Here is a 9981-nt window from a genome sequence, read left to right on the forward strand (position 1 = left end):
TACCTGCGACGTTCTATCAATGCTAAGGAAATTATTCATTCTTTGTGAAAGTATTTGTGAGATTGTGGAAATGTCTGGAAGAGGAAAGACCAGCGGGAAAGCTCGAGCCAAGGCCAAGTCTCGCTCCTCCCGGGCTGGACTGCAGTTCCCGGTGGGCCGTGTTCACAGGCTCCTGAGAAAGGGTAACTATGCTGAGCGTGTGGGTGCCGGAGCCCCGGTCTATCTGGCTGCTGTGCTCGAGTATCTGACCGCTGAAATCCTCGAGCTGGCCGGGAACGCAGCCCGGGACAACAAGAAGATAATCTCCTAATCTGAGGGCAACATCCTCAGACACCTGCAGCTGGCCGTCCGCAACGACGAGGAGCTCAACAAGCTGCTGGGAGGAGTGACTATCGCTCAGGGCAGGGTGCTGCCTAATATCCAGGCCGTGCTGCTGCCCAAGAAAACCAGCGCTCAGAGCTCCCAGAAAAAGTAAAGCGGCCAAAATGTCATCAAATAAACCAAAGGCTCTTTTCAGAGCCACCCACAGTCTCTGTGAAAGGACTGGTTACTGTCAGGAGGGAATCAGAGATGGAGTTATTGGAACAGTGGATTGACCTGTTTCACATCTGTCCAGGTGTGTTTTCAGTTCCCTCTCTGGATTTCGCTCTGTTTCTCTGCTCACACATCTCCCCCTCTAGTTAAGTGAAGAAGTGAACTACAGGGTGTCAGAATCAACAATTTAATAAATCCCGCTGCCTTCGATTTTATAAATCCCGAGATTATCCCGGTACATTAACGGGAACTGGTTCGGAGCTGATGAATTAATTTAATAATGGAAGTGTCCGGGTTAATTCTCTGTTTTTCATTTGGACAGTTTGAATTGTGTTTTTTTTTCTCTCCGGTGATCTGAGCGCCGCTTCTCAATGAGAATCTGCTCCCGGAACAGAGTAAATGCAGGAAGGAAGAGGACATTCTCGGGCTGTGTGTTTCTCTCCTAACCTCATCTGTTTAGACCGCACTGTTCCCAGAGGACGGAATCAGTGAGAGTTGTGCACACACAGGAGCTGAGTCCATTGCAGTGCTCTCAGGTGTGCCTTCCCCCCGGCCCTCCCTATTCTTGGGACACAGAGCTGTCTGTTTCCCCCGGCGGCGGGATAGAGTCGGGGATTCTCTCCCCGCAGTGTCAGGGTCTGCAGCCCCGGGGAACTGGCGGTTTCAGTCAGAGTGACCGAGCTGCCTTACATATCCTGTGTACTGATCTCCAATGGATTCAAATATTAGTGAACTCATTGGGTAATGTTTGTAAATAACCCTCATGTGAACGGACCCGGCTCCATTAATGCCTTCCAAATAAAACTGGGATCCATTTCTTTTCCCCAAATGCCAGCTAACAGATCCCAGGAGCGGGGTTGAGATTGTGCTGAGCAGCAATGAGTCTCCGGTAATGCTGCTTTCTAAATTCCAGATCAGCTCTCAGTCCTGCAGGCCTTTCGGGAAAGTGATGTGACAAAACAGAAACCATGTGGCCGCCCCTCCAATCTAATGGGTTTAATGATGAACAGAGATGGCAGCTCTTTCCTTTGCTGATTTGGTGGCTCTGAAAAGAGCCCTTGTTACACTTGTTACTGAAGCTGGGTTTAAGGTGCGTTCCCCGCGGATGCGGCGGGCCAGCTGGATGTCTTTGGCCATGATGGACCGGGATCATTCTGGTGAATCTGCTCATTTTCCGGCAGAAGCATCAGTCGCTGTTTGAACTGTTTAAAGTCAGGGGTGTATTAGCAGCCAGAAAGTGAAGGGCAGTTCATTGCTCCCTGTAGCATTATCCGCCTCTTTCAGGAGAAAAGATCAGAAACCGCTCGTTTCTGTCAGTCCCCGAGAAGCCTGTGAGAAGCGGTTCGTCGCTAATTTGTTCCTTTTACAGAGTGGAAGCTGATATTTGTCCCGTTTTAAATTGCTGAACCGGACCTTCCTCCCGCCGCTTACAGTTAACAGATTGACGAATGAAAACGATTCCTAAAATCGCGTCAGGATTTTGTGACGGTAAATACAGTACAACAGAACATAAAATGAGAGGTTTTAAAATTGTTGCCTGAAAATTGAAATTTTCCATCACTTCAATTCCTTCCTGCTCTGGAACTGCCAGGCTTTTTCCAATTGGAAAATCTGAGCCAATGAGAACTTCTATTTACTTATATGTGATTCTCCTATTGGTTAAGAATTGGATTGAGAAGCGGGTGACCAATCAGAGACAGAGTCAAACTGCGGGGATTCCAGGCCCCCAGTAACTGAGCTGAAACTGTTCAGATTGACAAACCCTGGCAGTAGCTTCACACATTGGACACTTCACACTGAGTTATTCAAGGGCTGGTGTGAGAGAAGCTTCAGATCCTGTCATTTCTTTCTGACTCATTATTCATCTCGAACCAAACAATTAGTAAATGTGAAGCAGTGAAGAGACTTTTCACTCTCACTGCAGAATGTGTCATCTGGGGAAATAATGAACTATTATTTTCGGAGATTCCAGGTACGTTCCTCCCTGAACAAATCCATTCCTAACATTCCCGATCACAGCCTATCCCAGCTCCTGTTTTCACCCGACTCCAGCTGAATTGGAGAAACTCATGTGTTGGGGTTTGAGTTGTGAGGTGGGGTTTCTCCGCCAGTGTTACTGTCTTACAAACTCTCCCCCTGAATTTGTGAACTGAGACTGCACCGAACACATCTCCAGTTAGAGTGAGGGCCGGACATCCCTCTGTTTTATGACAGAGAGTGGGGAAAGGGCTGGGTGGAGGGGAGTCACCAGGGATCCTGGATTTACTCCAAATCATTTCCATGTGGAATCTGCAGGCGGGGCCTGGACAGGGATCATTTGATCAGGGGATCAGCTCTTTCCTGAGAGATGTGGGTGGCTCTGAGAAGAGCCTTTGTGTTCAGATGTTTACAAGTTTCCCGCGCTTTCACTTCTTTCCAGACCCTGCTTTCTGAGACTTCGCTGCTTTCGGCTTGACCTTGCTCTTCCATGTCTGCACTTTCTTCAGCGCCTTTCCGCCCGCCGCACTCTTGCCTTTTTTGACCTTCTTCGCAGGAGACTTTTTCTGAAGCGCTGCTTTCTTCACCGCCTTATTTGGCGTTGCCGCCGCCTTGCTGCTCGTTTTCTTGGCTGTTACTTTCTTTGTTGTCACTTTCTTGTCTGCTGGTTTCTTCCCTAAAGATTTCTTGTTTGCTGGTTTCTTCACAGAAGATTTATTGTCTGCTGGTTTCTTCACTAAAGATTTCCTGGCTGCTGGTTTCTTCACCTTCTTTCCCACTTTTCCCTGGGTTTTCCTTCTTGCTGATTTTGAAGGAGCCGGAGGCGCCCTGTCCATTGCTCTGCACCAGGGAGCCTTTGTTCACATTCCTCTTGATACTTTGCTTGATCTGGGTCTTGAGCTTCTCCTGAGCGGTGGCAGACCTGCAAGGAATCAACTACCAGCTAGCGTATAAAGCGAGACCAAGGCTCAGGGCCTTCAGTTACCTGGAGAGGAGTCGGAGAGGCAGCGAATCCTGTGAGGAACCACAATCCAGGAAGGATGAGAAGGTCATTGTCAGTGTACAGAGGAGATTAAGTTAAAGATTTACAAGTTTATAAGCAAGCGCAGAGCCAAGGAACGGTGCTGGGGCAGATCAAATAATAGGAAGCTGTGATCAGTTGGAAGGCAAGAGTGACAGAAGAGATGATGGTGCAAGGCAAAAGTAAGGGAACAAATGAGCAACATTTTGAAAGCACAGATACCAGAAGTGGGGTATGAACCCACATAGACACATGCCCATTGGATCTTAAGTCCAATGCCTTAACCACTCGGCCATCCTGGTACATTAACCCACCACTAAAAATGAAATTTAATGTGATCCGGGTGCCATCTGGCCTTTTCCAATATAAAGTTTTGACTCAAAAACAAGAAATGCTGGATTCACTCAGCAGGTCTGGCAGCATCTGTGGAAAGAGAAGCAGGGTTAACGTTTCGGGTCAGTGACCCTTCTTCGGAACTGACAAATATTAGAAAAGTCACAGATTATAAACAAGTGAGGTGGGGGTTGGGCAAGAGATAACAAAGGAGAAGGTGCAGATTGGACCAGGCCACATAGCTGACCAAAAGGTCACGGAGCAAAGTCAAACAATATGTTAATGGTGTTTTGAAAGACAAAGCATTAGTACAGATTAGGTGTGAATATACTGAATATAGAACATCAGCAAGTGCAAACCTGAAGAAAAACAACCTGAAAAAAACAGTGGGTAAGCAAACTGAACAAACTAAGATGAAATGAAATAAATGCAAAAAATGTAAAAAGGAATGCCAAAAAAAAGGAAGAAAAAATAACTAAAAATGACTAAAAATGAAAGTAAAGAGGGGGGCTGTCATGCTCTGAAATTATTGAACTCAATGTTCAGTCCGGCAGGCTGTAGTGTGCCTAATCGGTAGATGAGATGTTGTTCCTCGAGCTTGCGTTGATGTTCACTGGAACACTGCAGCAATCCCAGGACAGAGATGTGAGCATGAGAGCAGGGGGGAGTGTTGAAATGGCAAGCAACCGGAAGCTCAGGGTCCTGCTTGCGGACTGAGCGGAGATGTTCCGCAAAGCGGTCACCCAGTCTGCGCTTGGTCTCCCCAATGTAGAGGAGACCACACTGTGAGCAGCGAATACAGTATACTACATTGAAAGAAGTACAAGTAAATCGCTGCTTCACCTGAAAGGAGTGTTTGGGGCCTGGGATAGTGAGGAGAGAGGAGGTAAATGGGCAGGTATTACACCTCCTGCGATTGCAAGGGAAGGTGCCCTGGGACGGGGACGAGGTGGTGGGGGTAATGGAGGAGTGGACCAGGGTGTCGCGGAGGGAACGATCCCTTCGGAATGCTGACAGGGGAAGGGAGGGGAAGATGCGACTGGTAGTGGCATCACGCTGCAGGTGGCGAAAATGGCGGAGGATGATCCGCCATCATTATGACTCCTCTCCCATGCTAAATTGGACTCTTCATTATTTATGAACCTCAATCGGATCACCCCTCAGTCTAGGCTTCTCTAAGGTGTAGGGTCCCAACTCTTTTAGTCTAACTTGATAACCAAGATGTCTTATACTGGGAATTCGTCGAATGTCTCTCCTCTGTACCCTTTCCAAAGCCTCAATATCACCCATCATGTGAGGAGACCAAGACTGGATACAATATTCCAAGTGAGTCCTGACCAAGGTTTCATAAAAGGACAAATTCGGGACATCTCAGATACTGAAGGAGTCTGTGTCCAGAAGCAGCAAGACCTGGACAACATTCAGACTTGGGCTGCTAAGTGGCAAGTAACATTCACACCACATAAGTACCAGGCAATGACCATCTCCAACAAGAGAGAATGTAACCATCTCCCTTTGACGATCAACAGCATTACCATCGCTGAATCCCCCCACCATCAACATCCTGGGGGTTACCATTGACAAAAGCTTAACTGGACCATTCATATACATACTCTGGCTACAAGAGTAAATCAGATAGTGGGAATTCTGTGATGAGTAACTCAGCTCAAGGCACGTGGTGAAATGCTCATTAGGAGAGCTGGAGAAATGGACTGGTCAGGTGGGCAGAAACGTGGCAAATGGAACTCAGCTTGGAGAAGTGTGAGGTGATGCCTTTGGTGAGGTCAAACACAGCAAAGGAATACACAATTAATGGGTGAATGCTGAGAGGTGTAGAGGAAGTGAGGGACCTTGAAGTGAATGTCCAATAATCCCTGAAAGTAGCAGGACATGTTGATAAGTTGGTTGAGAAGGCTTATGGCATCCTTTCCTTTATTAGCCGATGTATAGAATATCAGAGCAGGGAGGTTATGCTGGAACTGTATCAATCATTAGTTAGGCCACAACTTGAGTTCTGTGTGCAGTTCTGGTCACCTCATTCCAGAAAGGATGTAATTGCACTAGAGAGGTTACAGAGGAGATTTACGAGGATGTTGCCAGCTCTGGAAAAATGCAGCGATGAGGAAAGATTGGATCAGCTGGGGTTGAATAGAGGAGGCTGAGGGGAGATTTGATTGAAATGTACAAAATTGTGAGGGGTCTGGATAGAATGGATGGGAAGGGTCTATTTACCTTAGTAGGAAGGTCAGTGACTAGGGGGCATAGATTTAAATTGATGTGTTGAACAATTAGAGGGGAGATGAGGAAAGGTTTTTTCACCCAGAGGGCTGTGGGAGTCTGGAACTCACTGCCTGTAAGGGTAGCTGAGGCAGAAACCCTCAACTCATTTAAAAGGTGTCTGGATGTGCACCTCAAGTACCTGAACCTGCAGGGCTACGGTCCAAATGCTGGGCAATGGGATTCAGCTGGGTGGCTCGTTTTTTGGCCTGCCTGTGCTGTAAACTTTCTATGTTCTATGATTCTATGCAGACACAATGGGCCGAATGGCCTCCTTCTGCACTGCAATAATTTTGTGATTTTTGACTCTCCAAAACTTGTCAACCATCTACAGGCACAAACCAGGATGAGTGCAGCACCAACAATACTCTAGAAACCCGACACTGTCCAGGACAAAGCAGCTGGCTTGATTGTCACCCCATTCACCACCTTAAACATTCACTCCCTTCATCACTGACGCACAGTGGCAGTAGTGTGTACCATCTACCAGATGCACTGCTGCAACTCACCAAGGCTCCGCAGACAGCACCTTCCAAACCGAAGACCTCCACCACCTTGAAGGACAAGGGCTGCAGATGCATGGAAACACCACCATGTGCAAGCTCCCCTCCAAGTCACACACCATCTGATCTGCAAATATATCGCTGTTCATGCACTGATGCTGGGTCAAAATTCTGGATCTCCCTTCCTAACAGCACTGTGGGTGTACCTACACCACATGGAGTGCAGCAATTCAAGAAGGGAGCTCACCGCCACCTTGTCAAGGACAATTAGGGATGGGTAACAAATTCTGGCCTTGCCAGTGTCGCTCACATCCCATGCAAGAATATGCCTCATTTTATACTCAATTGTCCTCTGAATGCAGCCCAACCCTCTATTTGCTCCAACTATCACTTCACAGCATTGCTGCTGTAACTTTAGAGATCTGTGCACCAGAACATCCAGATCTCTGCTCAAAATTATTTTCTTTCTCCACCTGCTTTATTGTTTTTCCCTGAAGGGTGTATGAATGTTGAGCATTCGCCCTGTCCACATGAATAACACTGCACTTACCCAAATTAAACATCATTTACCAGTCATGAACCCAATCTCCCAACACATTAAGATCAGCCTGAAACAGTCGAGTATCGTCCACAGTCTAAACACTCGCACAGATCTTCAAATCATCTGTAAATTTACAGATGGTGCCCCCTACACCTACATCCAGATCATTAATAAAAATAGTAAAGAGCAACAGTCCCAACACCGATCCCTGTGGGACACCACTGGTAACTGGTCTCCAAACAGATCCAGATCCATCTGTAACTACTTTCTGCCTACGTCTGCCAGTCAGTTCCCAATCCAGATCAATATATTACCACTGATACCAGGGCCTTTAATCTTATCGAGAAGCCTCTTGTGTGGAACCTTATCAAAATCTTTTGGCTGAGATCTGCTAATTGAACACAGGCCGGGGATGAGGCCCAGGCCTGTCCTGCTTTGTGTGTGGGTCTCAGGACCACACAAGGTGAGATCAGCTCACTGAGCACAGGCCCATCCTGCTCTATATGGTGCTCAGTACCTCACCAAATGAGAATAACTAACACACCACAGGCCATGGAGCCTCGGCCCATCCTTCCCTGATTGCGGTTCAGTGCCAACCAGGTCAGATCAGCTAATTCAGCACAGGCCGGAGATGGAAGCTGGATCTTTCCTGCTCTGGGGACTCCGTACCATACCAGGTGCGATGAAGTAAAATACCACAGGCCGGGGATGGAGCCTGTAATTTCCCTGTTCTGTGTGGGGCTCTGTACAACAACGTGTGAGAAGAACTATCATCCCTCAGGCTGAGGAAGGAGCCTGGGCCCATTCTGTTCTGTGTGGCTCCTACCACACTGAGTGGGATCAGTTAACACAACACAGGCCATGACTACAACCAGGCCCTTTCCTGCTCCGTGTGGCTCAGTATCACACCAGGTGGCATCAGCTAACACAGCACAGGCTGGGGCTGGGGCTGGAGCCTGGGCCCGCCCTTCTCTGTGGGCTCAGTAACAACCCGTAAGATGAACTTTTTTCAAAAGACTTCAGTGTATTTATCTCTGTCCAACACTCTGAGGCACCTTTCTGTGTTTATAAAGAGTGTAATTTATTGACTGGTCTCTTGGATCAAACAGGGTAACAGACAGAGGTCTGTGTGCAGAGGGTTTGGGGGTGAGCTCTGATTCCTAACCCTTTCTGGATTGTGAGGAATAAAGAATGAATGAGAGAGAGGGTATGTGGGAGAAGGGATGATGGAAGAATTTGTCCGTGAACCTGATTAAAAGTGGCTCAAACGCAAGATAATATTAAGATATCAAGAGCAGAACATTAACATAATCTGAGTTCCGCGATCTGGTCGGGTCCCATTCCCCTGAAGTGAGGAATGAACGGGTGGGGAAATTCCGCCTGGAGTTATATTTGTCTCCAATGAAGATGAGTTCACAGTGAGGCTGGAATAGCTCAGTTGGGAGAACACTAGATTGAAGAACCAGGATACAATCCCTGGTTTCATCAGTTTTAATTTGGTGTCTCCTTCATTTTAAGTAGAGAGAATCAGAGGGGAGATTTTCCACTCTTGACCCCATGGGCTGAATTTTAAACTAACGGTGCGGCTCTCGGCAGAGGCACCGGAAGTGGGTGTCGTCACCACACGAGTGAAATGTGGCCGACCGACCCCGATCACGGAGCAGCCGACCAATTAATGAAGGGGAGGCGTGGGGCCCATGTAAACAAGGACCAGAGGTAGGGAACGAGGCACCGATGGCACCGACATCTGACACAACGGCAGGTGCTGCCACCATATTGAAAGGGCTGCCAGACCTGCATTCACTGCTGCCTGGTTTAAAGGAGTGTCTTCCTGAGAGCCCTCTGCTGCCCCAGGTCCCGTTCTGCTGCCTCTGCTGCCCCAGGACCCATTCTGCTGCCTCTGCTGTCCCAGAACCCGTTCTGCTGCCTCTGCTGTCCCAGAACCCGTTCTGCTGCCTCTGCTGCCCCAGGTCCCGTTCTGCTGTCTGAGGACCCGTTCTGCTGCCCCAAGACCCGTTCTGCTGCCTCTGATGCCCCAGGACCCGTTCTGCTGCCTCTGCTGCTCCAGGACCCGTTCTGCTGCATCTGCTGCCCCAGGATCCGTTCTGCTGCCCCAAGACCCGTTCTGCTGCCTCTGATGCCCCAGGCCCCGTTCTGCTGCCCCAGGACCCGTTCTGCTGCCTCTGCTGCTCCAGGACCCAATCTGCTGCCCCAGGACCCGTTCTGCTGCCTCTGATGCCCCAGGACCCGTTCTGCCGCCCCAGGACCCGTTCTGCTGCCTCTGCTGCTCCAGGACCCGTTCTGCTGCCCCAGGACCCGTTCTGCTGCCTCTGCTGCCCCAGGACCCGTTCTGCTGCCTCTGATGCCCCAGGACCCGTTCTGCTGCCCCAGGACCCGTTCTGCTGCCTCTGCTGCTCCAGGACCCGTTCTGCTGCCCCAGGACCCGTTCTGCTGCCTCTGCTGCCCCAGGACCCGTTCTGCTGCCTCTGCTGCTCCAGGACCCATTCTGCTGCATCTGCTGCCCCAGAACCTGTTCTGCTGCATCTGCTGCCCCAGGACCTGTTCTGCTGCCTCTGCTGCCCCAGGACCCGTTCTGCTGCATCTGCTGCCCCAGGACCAGTTCTGCTGCATCTGCTGCCCCAGGACCTGTTCTGCTGCCTCTGCTGCCCCAGACCAGTTCTGCTGCATCTGCTGCCCCAGGACCTGTTCAGCTGCCTCCATTGCCCCAGGACCTGTTCTGCTGCCTCTGCTGCCCCAGGACCTGTTCTGCTGCCTCTGCTGCCCCAGGACCTGTT

At 49.4% G+C, this 9981-nt stretch overlaps 1 non-coding gene across 1 annotated transcript; it reads right to left on the reverse strand.

Moving 5' to 3' along the window:
• Window positions 1-3751: 3751 nt before the first annotated feature.
• Window positions 3752-3834, reverse strand: trnal-uaa (transfer RNA leucine (anticodon UAA)). The gene has a single exon. It is a non-coding gene; the product is annotated as a tRNA-Leu (tRNA).
• Between the last annotated feature and the right edge of the window lie 6147 nt (window positions 3835-9981).

This window comes from Heterodontus francisci, unplaced genomic scaffold, assembly GCF_036365525.1.
Source record: "Heterodontus francisci isolate sHetFra1 unplaced genomic scaffold, sHetFra1.hap1 HAP1_SCAFFOLD_43, whole genome shotgun sequence".
In the NCBI taxonomy this organism is placed as follows: Eukaryota; Metazoa; Chordata; class Chondrichthyes; order Heterodontiformes; family Heterodontidae; genus Heterodontus; species Heterodontus francisci.